This window comes from Grampus griseus (assembly GCF_964374135.1).
Source record: "Grampus griseus genome assembly, chromosome: 4".
NCBI lineage: Eukaryota > Metazoa > Chordata > Mammalia > Artiodactyla > Delphinidae > Grampus > Grampus griseus.
Genome location: NC_138997.1, coordinates 6,473,405 through 6,487,175, shown reverse-complemented (window position 1 = coordinate 6,487,175; position 13,771 = coordinate 6,473,405). Strand labels below are relative to the sequence as shown.

The following is a 13,771-nucleotide window of genomic DNA, read 5'->3' as shown; positions in this document are numbered from 1 at the left end:
GAACAAAGAAGAGAAAGGGAAATCTCTCCCAGCAGCCTCAGAAGCAGCGGAATAAAGCTCCACAATCAACTTGATATACCCTGCATCTGTGGAATACCTGAATAGACAACCAATCATCCCAAATTAAGGAGCCCTGTGGATGAAAGGCTCTTGGGGCTGCAGCCAGGAGTCAGTGCTGTGCCTCTGAGGTGGGAGAGCCAACTTCAGGACACTGATCCACAAGAGACCTCCCAGCTGCACATAATATCAAACAGCAAAAATTTCCGAGAGATCTCCATCTCAACGCCAGCACCCAGCTTCACTCAACGACCAGCAAGCTACAGTGCTGGACATCCTATGCCAAACAACTAGCAAGACAGGAACACAACCCCACCCATTAGCAGAGAGGCGGCCCAAAATCATAATAAGTCTACAGACACCCCAAAACACACCACCAGACGTGGACCTGCACACCAGAAAGACAAGATCTAGCCTCATCCACCAGAACACAGGCACTAGTACCCTCCACCAGGAAGCCTACACAACCCACTGAACCAACCTTAGCTACTGGGGACAGACACAAAAAACAACAGGAACTACGAACCTTCAGCCTGCAAAAAAGGAGACCCCAAACACAGTAAGATAAGCAAAATGAAAAGACAGAAAAACACACCGCAGATGAAGGAGCAAGATAAAAACCCATCAGACCTAACAAATGAAGAGGAAATAGGCAGTCTACCTGAAAAAGAATTCAGAATAATGATAGTAAGGTTGATCCGAAATCTTGGAGATAGAATGGACAATAGAATGGACAAAATGCAAGAATCAGTTAACAAGGACCTAGAAGAACTAAAGATGAAACATACAATGATGAACAACACAATAAATGAACCTGAAAATACTCTAGATGGGATCAATAGCAGAATAACTGAGGCAGAAGAACGGATGAGTGACCTGGAAGATAAAATAGTGGAAATAACAACTGCAGAGCAGAATAAAGAAAAAAGAATGAAAAGAACTGAGGACAGTCTCAGAGACCTCTGGGACAACATTAAACGTACCAACATTCGAATTATAGGGGTTCCAGAAGAAGAAGAGAAAAAGAAAGGGACTGAGAAAATATTTGAAGAGATTATAGTTGAAAACTTCCCTAATATGGGAAAGGAAATAGTTAATCAAGTTCAGGAAGCACAGAGAGTCCCATACAGGATAAATCCAAGGAGAAATATGCCAAGACACATATTAATCAAACTGTCAAAAATTAAATACAAAGAAAACATATTAAAAGCAGCAAGGGAAAAACAACAAATAACACACAAGGGAATCCCCATAAGGTTAACAGCTGATCTTTCAGCAGAAACTCTGCAAGCCAGAAGGGAGTGGCAGGACATATTGAAAGTGTTGAAGGAGAAAAACCTGCAACCAAGATTACTCTACCCAGCAAGGATCTCATTCAGATTTGATGGAGAAATTAAAACCTTTAGAGACAAGCAAAAGCTGAGAGAGTTCAGCACCACCAAACCAGCTCTACAACAACTGCTAAAGGAACTTCTCTAGGCAAGAAACACAAAAGAAGGAAAAAGACCTACAATAACAAACCCAAAACAGTTAAGAAAATGGGAATGGGAACACACATATCGATAATTACCTTAAATGTAAATGGACTAAATGCTCCCACCAAAAGACACAGATTGGCTGAATGGATACAAAAACAAGACCCATATATTTGCTGTCTACAAGAGACCCACTTCAGACCTAGAGACACATACAGACTGAAAGTAAGGGGATGGAAAAAGGTATTTCATGCAAATGGAAACCAAAAGAAAGCTGGAGTGGCAATTCTCATATCAGACAAAATAGACTTTAAAACAAAGACTATTAGAAGAGACAAAGAAGGACACTACATAATGATCAAGGGAGCGATCCAAGAGGAAGATATAACAATTGTAAATATTTATGCACCCAACATAGGTGCACCTCAATACATAAGGCAAATACTGACAACCATAAAAGGGGAAATCGACAGTAACACATTCATAGTAGGGGACTTTAACACCCCACTTTCACCAATGGACAGATCATCCAAAATGAAAATAAATAAGGAAACACAAGCTTTAAATGATACATTAAATGAGATGGAGTTAATTGATATTTATAGGACATTCCATCCAAAAACAACAGAATACACATTTTTCTCAAGTGCTCATGGAACATTCTCCAGGATAGATCATATCTTGGGTCACAAATCAAGCCTTGGTAAATTTAAGAAAATTGAAATTGTATCAAGTATCTTTTCCAACCACAACGCTATGAGACTCGATATCAATCACAGGAGAAGATCTGTAAAAAATACAAACACATGGAGGCTAAACAATACACTACTTAATAACGAAGTGATCACTGAAGAAATCAAAGGGGAAATCAAAAAATACCTAGAAACAAATGACAATGGAGACACGACGACTCAAAATCTATGGGATGCAGCAAAAGCAGTTCTAAGAGGGAAGTTTATAGCAATACAATCTTACCTTAAGAAACAGGAAACATCTCGAATAAACAACGTAACCTTGCACCTAAAGCAATTAGAGAAAGAAGAACAAAAAACCCCCAAAGTTAGCAGGAGGAAAGAAATCATAAAAATCAGATCAGAAATAAATGAAAAAGAAATGAAGGAAACGATAGCAAAGATCAATAAAACTAAAAGCTGGTTTTTTGAAAGGATAAACAAAATTGATAAACCATTAGCCAGACTCATCAAGAAAAAAAGGGAGAAGACTCAAATCAATAGAATTAGAAATGAAAAAGGAGAAGTAACGACTGACACTGCAGAAATACAAAAGATCATGAGAGATTACTACAAGCAACTCTATGCCAATAAAATGGACAACCTGGAAGAAATGGACAAATTCTTAGAAAGGCACAACCTGCCAAGACTGAATCAGGAAGAAATAGAAAATATGAACAGACCAATCACAAGCACTGAAATTGAAACTGTGATTAAAAATCTTCCAACAAGCAAAAGCCCAGGACCAGATGGCTTCACAGGCGAATTCTATCAAACATTTAGAGAAGAGCTATCACCTATCCTTCTCAGACTCTTCCAAAATATAGCAGAGGGAGGAACACTCCCCAACTCATTCTACGAGGCCACCATCACCCTGATACCAAAACCAGACAAGGATGTCACAAAGAAAGAAAACTACAGGCCAATATCACTGATGAACATAGATGCAAAGATCCTCAACAAAATACTAGCAAACAGAATCCAACAGCACATTAAACGGATCATACACCATGATCAAGTGGGGTTTATTCCAGGAATGCAAGGATTCTTCAATATACGCAAATCAATCAACGTGATACACCATATTAACAAATTGAAGGAGAAAAACCATATGATCATCTCAATAGATGCAGAGAAAGCTTTTGACAAAATTCAACACCCATTTATGATAAAAACCCTGCAGAAAGTAGGCATAGAGGGAACTTTCCTCAACATAATAAAGGCCATATATGACAAACCCACAGCCAACATCGTCCTCAATGGTGAAAAACTGAAAGCATTTCCACTAAGATCAGGAACAAGACAAGGTTGCCCACTCTCACCACTCTTATTCAACATAGTTTTGGAAGTTTTAGCCACAGCAATCAGAGAAGAAAAGGAAATAAAAGGAATCCAAATCGGAAAAGAAGAAGTAAAGCTGTCACTGTTTGCAGATGACATGATACTATACATACAGAACCCTAAAGATGCTACCAGAAAACTACTAGAGCTAATCAATGAATTTGGTAAAGTAGCAGGATACAAAATTAATGCACAGAAATCTCTGGCATTCCTATACACTAAGGATGAAAAATCTGAAAGTGAAATCAAGAAAACACTCCCATTTACCATTGCAACAAAAAGAATAAAATACCTAGGAATAAACCTACCTAAGGAGACAAAAGACCTGTATGCAGAAAATTATAAGACACTGATGAAAGAAATTAAAAATGATACAAATAGATGGAGAGATATACCATGTTCTTGGATTGGAAGAATCAACATTGTGAAAATGACTCTACTACCCAAAGCAATCTACAGATTCAATGCAATCCCTATGAAACTACCACTGGCATTTTTCACAGAACTAGAACAAAAAATCTCACAATTTGTATGGAAACACAAAAGACCCCGAATAGCCAAAGCAATTTTGAGAACGAAAAATGGAGCTGGAGGAATCAGGCTTCCTGACTTCAGACTATACTACAAAGCTACAGTAATCAAGACAGTATGGTACTGGCACAAAAACAGAAATATAGATCAATGGAACAGGATAGAAAGCCCAGAGATAAACCCACGCACATATGGTCACCTTATCTTTGACAAAGGAGGCAGAAATGTACAGTGGAGAAAGGACAGCCTATTCAATAAGTGGTGCTGGGAAAACTGGACAGCTACATGTAAAAGTATGAGATTAGATCACTCCCTAACACCATACACAAAAATAAGCTCAAAATGGATTAAAGACCTAAATGTAAGGCCAGAAACTATCAAACTCTTAGAGGAAAACATAGGCAGAACACTCTATGACATAAATCACAGCAAGATCCTTTTTGACCCACCTCCTAGAGAAATGGAAATAAAAACAAAAGTAAACAAATGGGACCTAATGAAACTTAAAAGCTTTTGCGCAGCAAAGGAAACCATAAAGAAGACCAAAAGACAACCCTCAGAATGGGAGAAAATATTTGCAAATGAAGCAACTGACAAAGGATTAATCTCCAAAATTTATAAGCAGCTCATGCAGCTTAATAACAAAAGAACAAACAACCCAATCCAAAAATGGGCAGAAGACCTAAATAGACATTTCTCCAAAGAAGATATACAGAGTGCCAACAAACACATGAAAGAATGCTCAACATCACTAATCATTAGAGAAATGCAAATCAAAACTACAATGAGATATCATCTCACACCAGTCAGAATGGCCATCATCAAAAAATCTAGAAACAATAAATGCTGGAGAGGGTGTGGAGAAAAGGGAACCCTCTTACACTGTTGGTGGGAATGTAAATTGATACATCCACTATGGAGAACAGTATGGAGGTTCCTTAAAAAGCTACAAATAGAACTACCATATGACCCAGCAATCCCACTACTGGGCATATACCCTGAGAAAACCATAATTCAAAAAGAGTCATGTACCAAAATGTTCATTGCAGCTCTATTTACAATAGCCCAGAGATGGAAACAACCTAAGTGTCCATCATCGGATGAATGGATAAAGAAGATGTGGCACATATATACAATGGAATATTACTCAGCCATAAAAAGAGACGAAATTGAGCTATTTGTAATGAGGTGGATAGACCTAGAGTCTGTCATACAGAGTGAAGTAAGTCAGAAAGAGAGAGACAAATACCGTATGCTAACACATATATATGGAATTTAAGAAAAAAAAAATGTCATGAAAAACCTAGGGGTGAAACAGGAATAAAGACACAGACTTACTAGAGAATGGACTTGAGGCTATGGGGAGGGGGAAGGGTAAACGGTGACAAAGCAATAAAGAGGCATGGACATGTATACACTACCAAACGTAAGGTAGATAGCTAGTGGGAAGCAGCCGCATAGCACAGGGAGATCAGCTCGGTGCTGTGTGACCGCCTGGAGGGGTGGGATAGGGAGGGTGGGAGGGAGGGTGACGCAAGCGGGAAGAGATATGGGAACATATGTATATATATAACTGATTCATTTTGTTGTGAAGCTGAAACTAACATACCATTGTAAAGCAATTATGCTCCAATAAAGATGTTTAAAAAAAAAAAATTTAAAATACAACATTAAATATATTTTTTCTTTTCAAACTACTCCTCTGCAAATAGTAACTCCACTATGCCACTAACTGTGACACAAAGCGGTAGATATTTACTAGATTTTAGCATAATAATTTATACATTAGCATTATGAATTTAATTGTAGCAGAAGTCTAAAACCATTAGTAACATGCATTCATTACTATTTCAGAGAAACTGTAATCCAGTCTTTCCCAAACTCTATCCTTCATGGAGAACCATATACAAAATAAGTGAGGTAAATTGTGAGTACAACATTGAGAACAACTATCTACCAACGAATTGGATAACCTAGAAGAAATGAATAAAATTCCTATAAACATAAGAATTGTTTCTACCAGGACTGAATCATGAAGAAATAAAAGATTTGAACATATCAGTAAGGTGTAAAGGTGTTAATCAGTAATCAAAAGCTCCCAACAAAGAAAAATACAGGACCAGATGGCTTCAGAGGGTAAAATCTACCATATACTTATACAATAATTGATGCCAATTCTTCTCAAATGCCTCCAAAAAATTGAAAAAGAAGGAACCCTCCCAAACTCAGTTTATGAAGCCACTATCACTCTGATATCAAGGCCAGACAAAGACACTGCAAGAAAACAAAACTATAGGCCAATATCCCTGATGAACATAGCTGTAAAAATCCTCAATAAAAGACTAGCAAACAAAATTTAACAGCACATTAGAAGGACTGTACACCAAGACCAAGTGAAGTTTACGCCTCAGAGGAAATAGTGGTTCAACCTATGCAAGTCAGTAATGTGATATAGCAACACTAACCAAATAAAGGGCATTAGCAACTCCATAGATGCAGAAAAATTTTTTGACAAAACTCAACACAGTTTCATGATAAAAACTTTCTACAAATGGAAGAAATTTGTCTTAACACAACAAAGACTATATGTGAAAAGACCACAGCTATTATCATAATCAATAGTGAAAAAGTGAAAAATTTTTTCTTAGACCAGGGATAAGGCAAGAATTCCCACTTTTCCCGCTTCCATTCAACATAGCACTAGAAGTCTAAGATCAATTAAGCAAGAAAAATGAATAAAACGATGATGGAAAAAATTGAAGAAGACACAAATAAATAGAAATACATTCTGTGTTCATGGATTAGAAAATTTAATATTGTTAAGGTGTTATACTATACAAGGTGGTCAACAGATTCAATGCAATCCCTCTCAAAGCACTGGTGACGCTCTTTACAGAAATAATAATAACTATTCTAAAATTCATATAAAACCATGAAAGACACTGAGTAGTGAAAGCAATCTTGAGCAAGAAGAACAAAACTGGAAATATCACGCTTCTTGATTTCAAAATATAGTATATCACAACTATAATCAAAATAGTATGGTACTGGCATAAAAACAGACATATAGCCCAATGGAACAGAATGGAGAGGCCAAAGATAAACGGTCAGCTGATCTTGGACAAGGTTGCCAAAAATACGCAATGGAGAAAGGACAGTCTCTTTAACAAATGATGCTGGGAAAAAATTGATATCTGTTTGCAGAAAATGAAATTGGACTCTTATCTTACAGCATGCACAAAAATAAACTCAGAATGGATTAAATATTTAAACATAAGGCCTGGAATTGTAAAACTTTTAGAAGAAAACATAGGGAAAAACTTCATGACATTGGTCTTGGAAATAATTTCTTAGATATGACATCAAAAGGATAGGCCAAAAAGCAAAAATACAGAAGACAAGTGGGACTGCATCAGACTAAAAAGTTTCTTCACGGCAAAGGAAACCATCAAAGAGTGAAAAGATAATCTATAGAATAAGATAAAGTATTTGCACATCATCTATCTGATAATGGATTCATATCCAAAATATATAAGGAACTCCTATAACTCAATAACAAAAAAATAACGAAATTTTTAAAAATTGGCAAAGGTCTTGAACAGACATTTCTCCAAGGAAGAATCAACAGGGGAAAATTAAATCAGTCACAATAATACATCACACCTGTTAGGAAGGCTATTATCAAAAAAAAAAACAAAACCCAAAAGATGTTATCTTGACAACAGTTATTAGTGTTGTCAAGGATGTGGAGAAACTAGTTCCTTGTACACTGTTTGTGGGAATGTAAAATGGTGCAGCCACTATGGAAAACAGTATGACAGTTCCTCAAAAATTTAAAAACTGAATTAACATAAGATCTAGCAATCCCACAGAAGTATACATCCAAAATAATTAAAATCCGGACCTTCAAGAGATATATGCACTCCCATATTCATTGCAGCATTATTCATAATTTCAAAACTATTGAAACAGTCTAAATATCCATCCACAGATCAATGAATAAAGAAAATGTGATTTATACATACATCAGTCAGCCTTAAAAGAGAAATAAATCCTGCCATAGATGACAACATATATGCAAGTGGAGGACATTATGCTAAGTGAAATAATCCAGTCACAGAAGGACAAATACTGCATGATTCTCCTCATATAAATTATCTCAAACAGTCAAGCCCATAGAAACAAAGAATAGGATGATGGTTGCCAGAAGCAGCATGGAGGGGAAATGGGGAGTTGCCATTTAACTGGTATAATATTTCAGTATGTAAGATACATAAGTTCTAGAGATCTGCTGTATAACCATGTACTTATGCATAACAATACTGTGTATTTAAAATTTTGTTATGAGGGTAGATCTAATGTTTCATGTTCTTTACCATAATTTTATTTTTAAATCTACGGGAAAAAAAGTAGAAACCGCTAGTCTGTGATTTGATTATAAAAGTAGAAACCAGTAAACATTAGTACACATTCATTAATTTTAGAGTCTAAAATTTAGAAATTTTAAAATTTTGTTTTCTTCTGGGTTCAATGCCCTATTCCTCGCAAAGAATCCTTCTAGTATTACTTCAAGTGGATTTTCCTTTTCCATACTCCATCAGTTATTTTCAGAATATATTCCAGTTTTTCTAAATTCTCAATTACTTTATCTATTTTATTTATTCTTTACCTGTGTTTTGGACAATCGTCTGTTTACCTTCTCCACCGTGGAGGGCTTTGTTTCTGCAGGACTGCTGCATAGATATATGTGTGTAGGGGTAAACTTCATTGCTTATCTAGATTAGATGCACTGTTTCTTAGATTACAAACGTTTCTTAGTTAACTTCCTCATAACCAGAAGTAATTTACTAAGGAATGGTTTGTGCAAAATAGGCTTATCTTAGCATGTTGAAAAAAGGTTTTTTTCTATTTTTACATTAATTTATCATTTTAAAACCATAAAAATGTAAAACAATCTTTCCTCAGGACACTGATTTTTAGCATTCATTGTTGTTGGTCTGGTTTTTGTTCTTTTGTAAATAAACTCTTTTATTTCTTCCTTGGAAGGATTTAAAATCTTTTCATTATTGATGTTCTGAAATTCCACAATCATATATCTTCTCTTGGTTACTTGTTTGTATGTTTATTTAGTTACTGTTCTGGGTAGACCTTTAAATATGAAGGCTTGGGTCTTTCAATTCTAGCAAATGCTTTTATATTATCTCTTTTATAGTTTCCTTATCTACATTTTCTTTATCCTTTTTCTTTAGAATTTCTAGAATTGGAAGGTGGACTATTTCATTCATGTGTGTATTTTATTTCTCATATCTTTTTTTGTTTTTTTAAATTGGAATAAAATTGCTTTACAATGTTGTGTTAGTTTCTGCTGTACAATGAAGTGAATCAGCTATATGTATACATGTATCCCCTCCCTCTTGGACCTCCCTCCCACCACCCCCATCCCACCCATCTAGGTCATATATCTTTTGAATTTAATCGATCAAGAAATGTTCAGGCATAAGTATTTTGACTACTTGTACACTGCATTTCTTTTTTATCTTCAGTCTTGCTTTGGATTTATATTAACTTCTGCAATCATCATTTTAATCTCAGAAATTTTTCCTTTTTCACTGAACAAACGTGCTGTTCTTGTTCTATGTATGCAATGTCATTAAGTGAGTCTGAGGTACTAATTTTTTTTTAAATTTTCTCTTCCTTGAATTATCCTTGTCTCCTTCAGTCTTTTTTTTTCAGTTTGAAATTTCTCTTTTATGTCCAAAGCACTTAAATATTGGATACTTCTGGTTTGTCCAATGAAGGATTGAGACAAAACAAAAGGTTGATTTGAGGCTGGTGTATTGAACTTACTTTTTGATGATTAGGCATCACTTTAAGATGTTTCAGCGGTAGCTCTTTTAGCCATCTTAGAGCCTGTGGAGGCCTGCTGGGAGTAGGACTTCTAAAATGACAAATATGTCTGAAAGGCTGCGGTCCAAGGCCATTTTTTCCGGCTATAAGCTCTGTCTACGGAACAAGAGGGAGCGCACAAGTCTTCTGAAAATTGAATGTGTATATGCTCGAGATGAAACTGAATTCTGTCTAGACAAGAGATGTGCTATGTGTACAAAGAAAAGAACAACATAGTAACTCCTGGCGGAAAACCTAACAAAACTAGAGTAATCTGGGGAAAGATAACTCATGCTCATGGAAAAGTGGTGTGGTTCATGACAAATTCCAAAGTAATCTTCCTGCTAAGGCCATTGGACACAGAACCCAAGTGATGCTCTACCCTTCAAGGATTTAAACTTACTGAAAAGTAAATAAATAAAAATGTGGATTTGTTCTCTTGAAAATAAATAAAAAGATGTTTGACTGGTAAACTATGATGGGACACTTCCTTCTGGTTGACAATATTGAGACCACTGCCCAGATCAAGATCCCAAGCCAGAATACGCGTTCAATTTCCGTTCATTCAGAGAAAAACTATTAGATTTTTGTGCTTTGGTTTCTTTGTTGAGGAGAGAGAGTTAAACAATGTGGGAGGCCATTGTGAAAGGAATATCTGTATGTGTGTTATAAGTATACTTATATCTGTATATGTTCAAAGTATTTTTAATGATTTTGGAACTCATTGTTGACAACAGTATATCCAATTCAAACAAAAATGATTGAATCATTAAGCTTTGGCTTATATGATACCAAATTAAATGGCCCTGTCCATTACATTAAATGAATAGTTAAATTAAGTATGTTTGGGCTTCCCTGGTGGCGCAGTGGTTTGAGAGTCCGCCTGCTGATGCAGGGGACACGGGTTCATGCCCCGGTCTGGGAAGATCCCACATGCCGTGGAGCGCCTGGGCCCGTGAGCCATGGCCGCTGAGCCTGCGCGTCCGGAGCCTGTGCTCCGCAACGGGAGAGGCCACAACAGTGAGAGGCCCGCGTACCGCAAAATAAAAAAACAAAAAATGAATGAAATAATTAATGACATATTCTCTCATTAATACTATGGGAGGGCTTCCCTGGTGGCGCAGTGTTTGAGAGTCCACCTGCCAATGCAGGGGACACGGGTTCGTGTCCCGGTCCGGGAAGATGCCACATGCCGCGGAGCGGCTGGGCCCGTGAGCCATGGCCGCTGAGCCTGCGCGTCCGGAGCCTGTGCTCCGCAACGGGAGAGGCCACAGCAGTGAGAGGCCCGCGTACCGCAAAAAAAAAAAAAAAAAAAAAAAAATTAAGTATGTGATCTACATAATCAAAATTTGAATGTGGGATTGAGACTGGTGAGAGCATGAAATTCATTTCTATATTCAGGCCTATGTGTGCAAGTTCATTAACATAAACTGTGGTGCTGTAAAACCACTCTAAATAGAATAGTATCCTACTTAATATATTTACAATATATTTGAGCTGCTTTATTAGGAGAATAATTTGAGCTTCTGAAGTATGGAAGATGTAGTACTGTAGTGCCCTATCCAGGGTGCAAGTCAGCAGAATTCTGTGGAAGTTCTAACCATGATACAGCACCAGGACACAAATGAGTAGTCTGGCTAATTCCTCAGGAGATCGTAAGAAAGATCTTTTCTTACTGACACTATCTAGTTTCTGTCTTCTCAGCAATCAATAGTACTTACTTTGTGCAGGTACTCTATAAGGCAGTGTGAGAATAATAATAATAATAATACACACAAATACCAAAATATTCCTCAGGTGTGACAAAAACTTAATATAATTTCCACTTTTCAGAAAGGTTTTTTTTCTGGATGCAAGCATATATTTATGTTTTTGTGGTAAGAACACAATATGATATTTCCTCTGTTCAGTTTTTAAGTGTACAACCCATTATTGTTGACTATGTTGTGCAATAAGTTATCTCTCTTTATTTATCCTGCATAACTGAAACTTTACATTTGTTGATTAGACACTCCTCATTTCCCCCCCAACCCCCAGCCCCTGGCAATCACAACTCCACACTCTGAGTTTATAAATGTGACTACCTTAGATACCTCGTATAGGTGGAATCATGCAGTATTTGTCTTTCTGTGACAGGCTTATTTAACTTAGTATAATGTCCTCCAGTTTCATCCGTGTTGTCACATATTGCAGAATTTTCTTCTTTTTTAAGGCTAAATAGTATTCCATTATAGGTATATACCATGTTTTTCCTTATCCATCCATTTGTCAATGGACATCTAAACTATTTCCACAATATAATTCTGAATAGGGAATACTGCTGCAATGACGTAGGAGTGCTGGTATTTTGAGATCTTGATTTCAGTTCTTTGAGATAAATACCTAGAAGTGCAATTACTGGATCATAGGATAATTCTATTTTTAACTTTTGGAAAAACCTCCATAGTATTTTCCGTAGCAGCTGCATCATTTTACCTCCCATCAAAAACATGTAACAATTCAAATTTTCCCATATTCTCACTCGCTATCTTTTTTTTTTTTTGATGATAGCCATCCTAACAGGTATGAAAACTGCATCATGGTTTTGATTTGCATTTCCCTGATAATTAGTGATGTTGAGCATTTTTTCATATATCTGTTGGCCATTTTATGTCTTTTTTGGAGAAACATCTATACAAGTCCTTAGCCTATTTTTATTTTTTTGTTTTTTTGGGGGGTTTTGTTTGTGTGTTTGTTTGTTTTTGGCTGCATTGGGTCTTCGTTGCTGCACATGGGCTTTCTCTAGTTGCAGCGAGCGGGGGTTACTCTTCATTGCAGTGTGCAGGCTCCTCATTGCGGTGGCTTCTCTTATTGTGAAGCATAGGCTCTAGGTGCATGGTCTTCAGTAGTTGTGGCGTGTGGGCTTAGTAGTTGTGGCTCATGGGCTCTAGAGCACAAGCTCAGTAGTTGTGGCATATGGGCTTAGTTGCTCCATGGCATGTGGTATCTTCCCAGACCAGGGATTGAACCCATGTCTCCTGCGTTTGCAGGCGGATTCTTAACCACTGTGCCACCAGGGAAGTCCCCCTTAGTCTATTTTTAAATCCAGTTATTACTTTCTTTAAATTTATTTTTAATGAACCCTAATTTATTGTGCAAAGGATTTTCCAACTTATTTTGTTAGATCAAATAACTAAAATACACAGGGAAACTCACTTTTCCCTGTCATCCACCTCCTTCTCAGCTACTCTTGATTTGTTCTGAATCTGAGAGATTCCTCTGAAGTAGAAAGGAGTAAGGACTCTGGTGTCAGAAAGGCTCTTTCTAACACTCCCTAATTGTGATCCCGAGCAAGTTGGTGGTTGTCTCAGTCTCAATTTGTCATCTGCATAAAGATAGCAACAACAGTGACCTCATTGGATTGTTTGGAGGATTAAATTAGATAACATGGGACAGTGCCCAACATCAGCTAAGTATACAATATGGTCTTGAAAATGAAACCCCTTTTCCAGTCGAATTTACACCCTTCCTGTCGAGGTTTCCCATATTCCAGTTGCCATTTAGCTAAGTCTTTGCAGTGTTTTTTTCTCCAGCCTAGTACACAGTTTCCTTCACAGCTTAATCTTTAGAGTATTTAGGTCCTTCCGAAGATAAAGCTCTTCACTGCAAGACCCCATAGCCAAGCTAGGCTCATTCATTCTTTTATGGACAATTTTCCTTTGTAAGAGAAGCCAAAATCAAAGTTTCCTGAAACGTGAGAGTTTTCTGTGC

The 13,771-nt window shown here is 36.9% G+C and overlaps 1 pseudogene across 1 annotated transcript; it reads left to right on the top strand.

The window, feature by feature from the left end:
* The first annotated feature begins 10,051 nt into the window (after positions 1-10,051).
* On the top strand, positions 10,052-10,418 carry LOC309821958 (large ribosomal subunit protein eL33-like; annotated as a pseudogene). Its single transcript has one exon. The product of its transcript is annotated as a large ribosomal subunit protein eL33-like (transcript).
* Positions 10,419-13,771: the final 3,353 nt, after the last annotated feature.